Source organism: Gekko japonicus, unplaced genomic scaffold, assembly GCF_001447785.1.
Source record: "Gekko japonicus isolate JY-2015 unplaced genomic scaffold, Gekko_japonicus_V1.1 scaffold291, whole genome shotgun sequence".
In the NCBI taxonomy this organism is placed as follows: Eukaryota; Metazoa; Chordata; class Lepidosauria; order Squamata; family Gekkonidae; genus Gekko; species Gekko japonicus.
The window spans coordinates 48,411-57,757 of record NW_015175978.1 but is presented as its reverse complement, the minus strand read 5'-3'; the positions used below and the strand labels follow the sequence as shown (position 1 = coordinate 57,757).

Below are 9,347 nucleotides of genomic sequence, written 5' to 3'. Positions count from 1 at the left end.
CCCCCAGCGCTGCCCCAAGGGACTGGGCGGGGGGGGGGCTCCTTCCTTCCCCCTCCCTCCCGGCCTGCCTGCCAGGAACCGGCCACGCCCCCCTCCATCCCGGCTCCTGGAGTCTCCCCCCCCCGCTGCCTGGGGGTCTTGCCAGCCGCTCCCCAAGAAGGAGGGGCGCAAAGGGACCGCCGCCCCCTTTCGAGATGGCTCCACTGTCTATCGCAACGCGGTGGCTTCCCTCCCCCCACCGCCTCGCCCCGGGGTGTTCGCTGCCGGCCGTTCTGTCGCCACGGGGTGGGGTGGGGTGGGGGTCAGCCGAGGCGGGGGGCGGGGTAGGAGAGCGGCCGCCGCCGCCACCGGCTTCAACCGGGATCGAACTGTCGCCCAAGATGTGCTCGGCGAGGCGCAAATAGCGCCACAATGCTTATTCCCCACCCCACCCCCAGTGCTTCTCATTTAGGCTAGATGGAAAAGAGAGGGCGGGGGTCCTGGGCAGTGCTCCCTCTAGCAGAGGGATCAGTTGCCTCCCCTTTCTCCCAAAACAGAGCTCTCGGACTCCAGTGAAACCGCCGACACGACCAGCTTAGGCTATGGCCAGTGTTCCCTCTAAGCTGAGTGAGAGTGAGCTAGGTCACACTCTTTTAGCCTCCGGCTCACACGTTTTCATCTCAGCTCACGGAGGGATGTGGCCCCGGAGCAAACCGATTGATGCCGCAGCCCAATCGCTCGCTCACCACTTGAATGCCAGGAGCTCACAAAGTGGAATTTTTGCTCAAAAGACTCCACCCCTCAGAGGGAGCTTTGGCCTGCCGGTGGTTTCTTCGCCTGCACCCAAAGGGTGGCAGAGCCAACGGGAGTGGGTTTTTCTGGCCGCCCCAAAGAGCCCCCACTGCACGAGGGGAACAAATTTCAGAGTCCAGCGGGGGCACCTTTAAGACCAACAAAGGCTTATTCAGGTTTGAGGTTTCCTGTGCAGGCACACTTCATCGTCAGGGGAGCATGGGCGGATACAGCAGAGGGTGCACAGGGCCTCCGGGACAGTGTGGCCAGGGGCATCCCACCACCACCACCACCGGCCCAACCTGCTGGCCCAGGAGCAGTGCTCCCTCTAAGCTGTGGAGTCTGGTGAGCAAAAATTCGACCTTGTGACCTACTGCCATTAAACTGGTGAGCGAGCGGTTTGGCTGTGGCATCAATCAGTTTGCTCTGGAGCCCTCCTTCCTGAGCCGAGGCAAAAATGTGTGTGAGCCGGAGGCTAAAAACCTGTGAGCCGGCTCACACTCTCTCACCTTAGAGGGAACACTGGCAGCAACCAGTGCTCCCTCTAAGCTGTGGGGTCTGGTGAGCAAAAATTCGACCTTGTGACCTACTGCCGTTAAAGTGGTGAGCCAGCGGTTTGGCTGTGGCATCAATCAGTTTGCTCTGGAGCCCTCCTTCCTGAGCCGAGGCAAAAATGTGTGTGAGCCGGAGGCTAAAAACCTGTGAGCTGGCTCACACTTCCTCAGCTTAGCGGGAACACGGCCCAGAAGTAACTTGGCCATGCTCCACGGCTCAATGCCTGGTCCCTCCAGCTGCCCCGCCCCCCACAGTTGCTCACAGTGTGTGAAAAGGGTCACCTTTGTTTGCTGGGACTCTGAAGCTCTCTTATCCCATCAGCTGCCGCTTGAACGGCTCCGTCCCAAGAGGCCGGGAGTATTATGAAGACGCTTCAGCTGTCTAAGTGGCCGGGTGATGCTGAAACCATTGGGGAGGGGGGACGTCTTTCCCAGGGATAAATGGACACATATCCCATTCAGCAGTTTTAAAAGAAAAATTAGCCATCGGAGTACCTTGTCTTTCATGGACACTAAAATTTAGGTCCGTTCCTGGGGAAATGCCACACCAGTCACAGTACACACGGATGGACGGTCCAGCTAATTAGTCCTAGTGACATCCTAATTAACAGATCGCAGGGATTTTGCAGCCCGGTTCTCCGTGTGTTTACACAGAAGTTGAAGAGGCAACCTCCACGTTCAGAAGCGGTAAGCCTCTGAATACGAGTGTCAGGAGGCAATATCAGGGTAAATCCTCGGCCTTTGTGCCCTGTTGTCGGCCGTCCAGAGGAACTGGTTGGCCAGTGTGTGAGACAGGATGCTGGACTAGATGGACCACTGGTCTGATCCAGCAGGGCTCTTCTGATGTTCATAGGAAGGCCTCGGACTCAATGCCCTGTTGTTGGCCCTCCAGAGGAACTGGCTGGCCACTGTGTGAGACAGGAGGCTGGACTGGATGGACCACTGGTCTGATCCGGCAGGGCTCTTCTGATGTTCTTATGAAGGCCTTGGCCTCTCTGCCCTGTTGTTGGCCTTCCAGTGGAACTGGCTGGCCACTGTGTGAGACAGGAGGCTGGACTGGATGGACCACTGGTCTGATCCAGCAGGGCTCTTCTGATGTTCATAGGAAGGCCTCGGCCTCTATGCCCTGTTGTTGGCCCTCCAGAGGAACTGGTTGGCTACTGTGTAAGACGGGATACTGGACGAGATGGACCACTGGTCTGATCCAGCAGGGATCTTCTGATGTTCGTATGAAGGCCTGAAGGCTGGCACCAGGATTGTGCAATGGGCTTCAGTGGGCAAAAATTTGGTCATCTATGGTCTCTTCTCTAATGAGGCCTATTAGTATAAGAATCCAATTCCGAAAAATTGTTCATAGATGGCATTTGACCCTCTACATTTACACCACATTTTACCCCCCATATAGCGCCAATCGTTGGAGGGGATATGTGCAGCCTGGATCTTACATTCACTGCTAGTGGATGTGCCCTGTTATGGTGCAATACTGGACCACTATTAAGAACATAAGAACATAAGAGATGCCAATGTTGGATCAGGCCAATGGCCCATCCAGTCCAACACTCTGTGTCACACAGTGGCCAAAAATACCAGGGGCCATCGGGAGGTCCACCAGTGGGGCCAGGACACTAGAAGCTCTCCCCTGTTGCCCCCCCCAGCACCAAAAAGACAGAGCATCCCTTGGCCCAGACTGAGAGTTCCTATCTATACCTTGTGGCTAATAGCCACTGATGGACCTCTGCTCCATATAAGAACATAAGAGAAGCCAATGTTGGATCAGGCCAAAGGCCCATCCAGTCCAACATTCTGTCACACAGTGGCCAAAAAGCCCAGGGACCATCAGGAGGTCCAGCAGTGGGGCCAGGACACTAGAAGCCCTCCCACTGCTGCCCCCCCCCCAGCACCAAGAAGAGAGAGCATCACTGGCCCCAGACTGAGAGTCCCTATCTATACCTTGTGGCTCATAGCCACTGATGGACTTCTGCTCCATATGCTTATCTAATTCCCTCTTGAAGTCATCCATGCTTGTAGCTGTTGCCACCTCCTGTGGCAGTGAATTCCATGGGTTAATCACTCCTTGGGTGAAGAAGTACTTCTTTTTATCTGTTATAATCCGACTGCTCAGCAATTTCATTGAGTGCCCACGAGTTCTTGTATTGTGAGAAAGGGAGAAAAGGACTTCTTTCTCTACCTGCTCTATCCCATGCATAATCTTATAATCTGACTCTCCCTGGTCCGAAAGTCACCAGATTGGCCTCTACCAGGGACAGGGCCTTCTCAGTGGCGGCTCCATACTCGTGGAATGAGCTCCCGGAAGACATCAGAGCCCTGTGGGACCTCCTACAGTTCTGCAGGGCCTGCAAAAATGGAGCTCTTCCACCAGGCCTTCGATTAGGAGCCGCCACTGACCACTGACCGCATACTGATAACATCTGAGCAGTTAACATCTGAACTGTTAAGGCCCTACTTGTTATCTTGAATAACAACAGCCAACGTAATTCGACCCTATGGGACGCTACCGCCATCAGTATTTTATCTTTTTATATGTATTTATATGTAACTATGAGGAGCTGCGGTGGCTCAAGTGGTTAAGACGCTGAACTGCAGGCTGTGGAAGGTCAGTAGTTCAGCAGTTCGAGACCCGGGTGCCGCAAGACAGAGTGAGCTCCCGTCTCTAGTTCCAGCTCCTGCCAACCTAGCAGTTCGAAAGCAAGAAATTGCAAGTAGATAAATAGGTACCACTTCGGTGGGAAGGAAACAGCGTTCCATGCGCCTTGGTGTTTAGTCATGCTGGCCCCATGACTACGACTTGCCCAAGGTCATCCAGCAGCTGCAAGTGGAGGAGTGGGGAATCAAACCCGGTTCTCCCAGATTAGAGTCCGCGCACTTAACTACTACACCAAACTGGCTCAGATGTTATTTCCTTAGCCGTGAATCTGGAGTTTCATTCCAATTATTTGGAACGTTGGTTCCCTTTTCTCAAATAGATGGAAAGACACGGTGAGCTTTAAAAGGCACTTCCTGATCATTTGAAGGTTACAGCTATATGATGAATAGCTGTTTGGTTTTATTGCTCTTGTGTGTGTGTGTGTTTTTTGTGTGTTTGTAATTATGTTGTTATTGTTCTGGTTTCCTAATAGTATGTGCTACTGTAAATTGTTGTTATATTATATAAATAAAAGATTATTTTTTTCAAAAACCCAAATGGGGTTTAAGCACACAATGCATTTTAATCAGGGATATTACATACAAATAAATAAAAAGTTTAATATTTAAAGGTCTTTAAAAGGGGGGGGCTTCCTTGGAATACACCCTGGTTACCATCTGCCACCACTCAAGGACCTCCTGAGAACATCTAGACTGACCCTCTGAGAAGGTAACCTTCTCGCACAGCACTAGAAAAATAATATTGAGCAAACTCCAGAGGACGGCGGAAGACAGGAGGGCCTGGCGTGATGTGGTCCATGGGGTCGCGAAGAGTTGAAGTTGACTGTGCGACCGAACGACAGCAGAACAACAAGGAAGAGCAGGTAGACACCTTAGAAAATATCTTATTTATTTATTTATTTATTTATTTATTTTATTTAACCTTCGACTTCTATCCCGCTCACCCCCTAGGGGCTCTGAGCGGCTTACAATTCCAATTAGCCAATCTAATCTATGGCCACATATGAAGGGGAGGTGAGAAGCCTACCAGGCACCCTTATCCTGTTGTAGCAGATCTTCTTATTGCGAGGGGACAGTCCGGCGGCGACCCTCCTCCGGCGCAGGTCTTCGCTGTTCCGCTTTTTCCGGCTGTCGCAACTCCGCCTCCAGGCCTGGACCACTCCGTGCTTCCGTGCATGCTTGCAGCGGCCTCCATCCAAGTCAGGCTCTGGCCTGCCGCGTCGCTCCGCCTCCGCACCTTGTTAGTCCAGCCTCCTTCGTTCGCCTCCTCGCCTCGCCAGCCGCCATTTTTCTCCATGGGGCCACACCATTTGAGGGGAAAACAAAGAGTTTTCCCCTCAAATGGCGTGGCCCCGCCCCCAGTGTGCGACGTCACTTCCGGGTGACGTGCACGCGGGGGTGGGGTTTCCCCCGGGCCCCTATTCCGCGGGAACGGAAATCCGGGCTGGAAAGCGGGGGGAATTCCGCCCCCCCGGCGGCATTTGGCAGCCCTAGGCCTGCCGCGTCGCTCCGCCTCCTTCGTTCGCCTCCTCGCCTCGCCAGCTGCCATTTTTCTCTGCCGCCGCCGCCGTTCATCGCTCTCCATTCTCCGCTCTCCGCCATCGCTGCTACGCCAGGGACGGGTGCCCCCCCGCTCTAATAGCAGGTACCCATTTTATCTACTTGCCCTTTAACGGGCTTTTGAATCGCTGGGTGGACAGGAGCTGGGACGTAGGGCCAGGAGCTCACCCTGACCGCGGTGGGGTTTGAACCGCCGAAGCTGCTCGCCCAGATGTTAAAGCAGGCCTCCCTTACCGCCTGCGCCACCGCTCCCAATAACCAACTATGTAGCTCCTCCCAGTTTAGTGTAGTGGTTAAATGCATGGACTCTAATCTGGGAGAACCTGATTTGATTCCCATCTCCACCGCATGCAGCTGCTGGATGACCTTGGGCAAGCCATAGTTCTGGTCAGAGCTGTTCTCTCAAGGGCAGTTCTCAGTCAGAGATCTCTCAGCCCCACCCACCTCACAGGGTGTCTGTTGTGGGGAGGGGAAGGAGTTTGTAAGCCGCTCTGAGACTCCTAGTGTAGGGCGGGGTATAAATCCAATCTCTCCTTCTTCATCATCATCTAGCACGCAGGGAAGCGATTCAGAGAAATATCCCAGAGAAATAGCTTTGACTAAGCGAAGCCAAAAGGGACATCTTCATTAAAAAGGGTTTTTTAATTTTAAAAAAGAGAGAGAAATGAACAAGCTGTGTCTCAGTGGGAGAGCATCTGCGTGGCACGCAGAAGGTCCAAGGTTCAATTCCCTGCAACACCAGCTCAAAGGACCAGGCCGTTGTTGACGTGAAAGACCTCTGCCCGAGACCCTGGAGAGTCGCTGCCAGTCTGAGTGGATAATCCTGACCTCGATGGACCGAGGGTCTGATTCAGTAAAGGAAAAGGTCGGTGGGATTCTAAAAGGGGTGGGAAAAGGTCTGGGGGTGGGGAAATACGGGGGAGGAACCCCACACAGCTGTTTCTCAACATACTATTATTAGCCCCTTTGTCCTAGATAGGAGTGTTCGTAAGCATTCCGTGACATCCAAGCCCATCGCACCAGCGTCTAGGGAGGCTCATCGTAGGTGAGAAGCAAGAGGCAGGTGAAAGCCGGATTCCGCGTCTCTATATATAGTCCTTCGGATTTCGCTGGGCGGTTGGTTCTCCTTTGATGAAAACGCTTCATTGATGCCCGTGGTGCATTTTGTCAGAACTGGTCAGGTCAGACGTTTGTCGGCAAGAGCCCTGACTCACGATGAGCTATTTTCTTGGCCAAGGTTCCGCTGGGGCAGCAATGCCAAGCACAGGAGCTGGTGCCAGTAGCTGGGGGAGGGGGGTGGTGGAAGAGGAGATTGGCAGCCATCTGGGTAAAGAGTTTGCTTAGCATTGCGATCCGAGAAGCAGAAGAGGTGAGCAAAGAATCGGGACAAACGGCTTCCCTCCCTCCGCTCGGGTCGCCTCACAATTGTTCATAGGGGGGATTCCGGTGTAATCCTGCTTTGCGTACAGGAAGTCACAGAATCATAAGAGTTGGAAGGGACCACCAGGGTCATCTAGTCCAACCCCCTGCCCAATGCAGGAAATTTACGAATACCTCCCCCCCCACACACACACCCAGGGACCCCTGTTCCACACCCAGAAAATGACAAAAAACTTCCAGGATTCCTGGCCAAACTGGAGAAAACTTGCTTCCTGACCCCAAAGTGGTGATCAGCATTTCCTTGGGACAGTGGAAGGCAGCTTCATGTGTTCATGTGTATATCGTGTCCAATTACACACTGCTTTCACAGTGCTGAGACGCAAACACCCTTCTTTGCCACTGTGCCTGCTCCCTCCAACTGAAAAAGGGACATTGTTTAAGGGGAGGGGAGGAGAATCCTGTATGTTTTGTGGTGAGGCTTACTCCTTTGGTGTCCCTGTGTGCCCTTCTATGACCGCCCCTCCCTCCCACCAAAGTGATGAGTCTTGCGATTGTAATAGATGCCATTGACTGGGCAGATGAAAAAGCAGGCTGGCACTCTATTCATTGGAGGTTATTTTTTTTTTAAAAAAAAAGAAAACAATTTTTAATTTTTATTTATGTTATTTATTGTCCGCCTTTCTGAGACTCAAGGCGGATTACGCAGAGCACATCGAGACAACTGACGGGACAGGACATCCAAGAAACAATCCAACAGGATTAGGGTTGCACAACCAACTGGAAGTCTCAAAACAGATCTGAGGCAAAGCGTGACCCTTACCATGACACATTAAATGATGCAGAATTCCATAGTAGGATCCTAGTTTCAGCCAGCTATGTGTAGTAGTATAGACCACAGTCCATAACAATTTTTCCTAGTCACTTTGTGAACCATTTAGTACAGAGCAACTCTATGCATAGAAAAGCCATCTGGAATAATTTGGTTGTGCATCGTTTGTGGAAAGCTTGGGAGAGTGCGGTTCTTCCTGACCTCCCCAGGCAGGCCTTTCCATCAGGTGAGGCCACAACAGAGAAGGCCATGTGGACAGGCAGTTGTTGGTTTTGCCCATTCACAATGCATCGTGCCGCACAGGGAGGCACAAAGAGGGTAGAAATTGTGGGTGAGCGGTGCCTGGGAAATAGGTTGAGTTAATGATCCGGCTACGACACTGCAGTATACTTCTTTTTCAGTGTGCCAGAACATGGTGTAGTGGAAGAATCTGAGCTTGGCATGCAGAAGGACCCAGGTTCAATCCCTGGCATCTCCAGGTCAAAGGACGAGGCAATAGGTGATGGGAAAGACCTCCGCCTGAGACCCTGGAGAGCTATGGGAAGGGGCTGTGGCTCAGTGGAAGAGCCTCTGCCTGGCATGCAGGAGGTCCCAGGTTCAGTCCCCAGCATCTCCAGTTAAAAAGGACCAGGAAGGAGGTGATGGGAAAGACCTCTGCCTGAGACCCTGGAGAGCTGTAAAGAGGGGCCGTGGCTCAGTGGTAGAACATCTGCTTGATATGCAGAAGGTCCCAGGTTCAATCCCCGGCATCTCCAGTTAAAAAGGACCAGGCAGTAGGTGATGGGAAAGACCTCAGCCCGAGACCCTGGAGAGCTGTCAAGAGGGGGCTGTGGCTCAGTGGAAGAGCCTCTGCTTGGCATGCAGAAGGTCCCAGGCTCAATCCCTGGTATCTCCAGTTAAAAGGACCAGGCAGTAGGTGATGGGAAAGACCTCAGCCTGAGACCCTGGAGAGCTGTCAAGAGGGGCCGTGGCTCAGTGGTAGAGCCTTTGCTTGGCATGCAGTTCAATCCCCAGCATCTCCAGTTAAAAGGCAGCAGGTGATGTGAAAGACCTCTGCTTGAGACCCTGGAGAGCTGGTGCCAGTCTGAGTAGGCAATACTGACATTAATGGTCCAATAGTCTGATTCAGTACCAGGCAACTGTATGTTCTCTCGGCCCCGCCTACCTCGCAGGGTGTCTGTTGTGGGGAGGGGAAGGAAAAGGAGTTTGTAAGCCGCTCTGAGACTCTGAGTGAAGGATGGGGTATAAATCCAGTCTCCTCCTCCTCCTCCTCCTCTTCTTCTTCTTCCTGTATTATTTGCTGCCTCTGAATACCGACGGTCAGTCTATTTTTGGTGTCGCGGTTAGTTTATCAGGATCTTTTCATTGTCCGTTTGCCTTGGGGAGACTGCGAGAGACGGCCCTCCAGATATCATCAGGTAAATTCATTTTAAAACCTCCCGATGCACTCAAGCCATGAAACATCCGGAGGGCCAAGTCTCTCAGAGCATCCGTTGGCTGGACTTGTTCCGGCCCTTTTAGGCTCCTAATTTGACTGCCTGCCTGAGATGAGACACAAGGGCCAGAGAGGACCTTTTTACAAGGTTCTC

At 52.7% G+C, this 9,347-nt stretch overlaps 1 non-coding gene across 1 annotated transcript; it reads left to right on the top strand.

Annotated features, from left to right (window-relative positions):
* The first annotated feature begins 8,441 nt into the window (after positions 1-8,441).
* Positions 8,442-8,513, top strand: TRNAI-GAU. Its single transcript has one exon. It is a non-coding gene; the product is annotated as a tRNA-Ile (tRNA).
* The last annotated feature ends 834 nt before the right edge of the window (positions 8,514-9,347 follow it).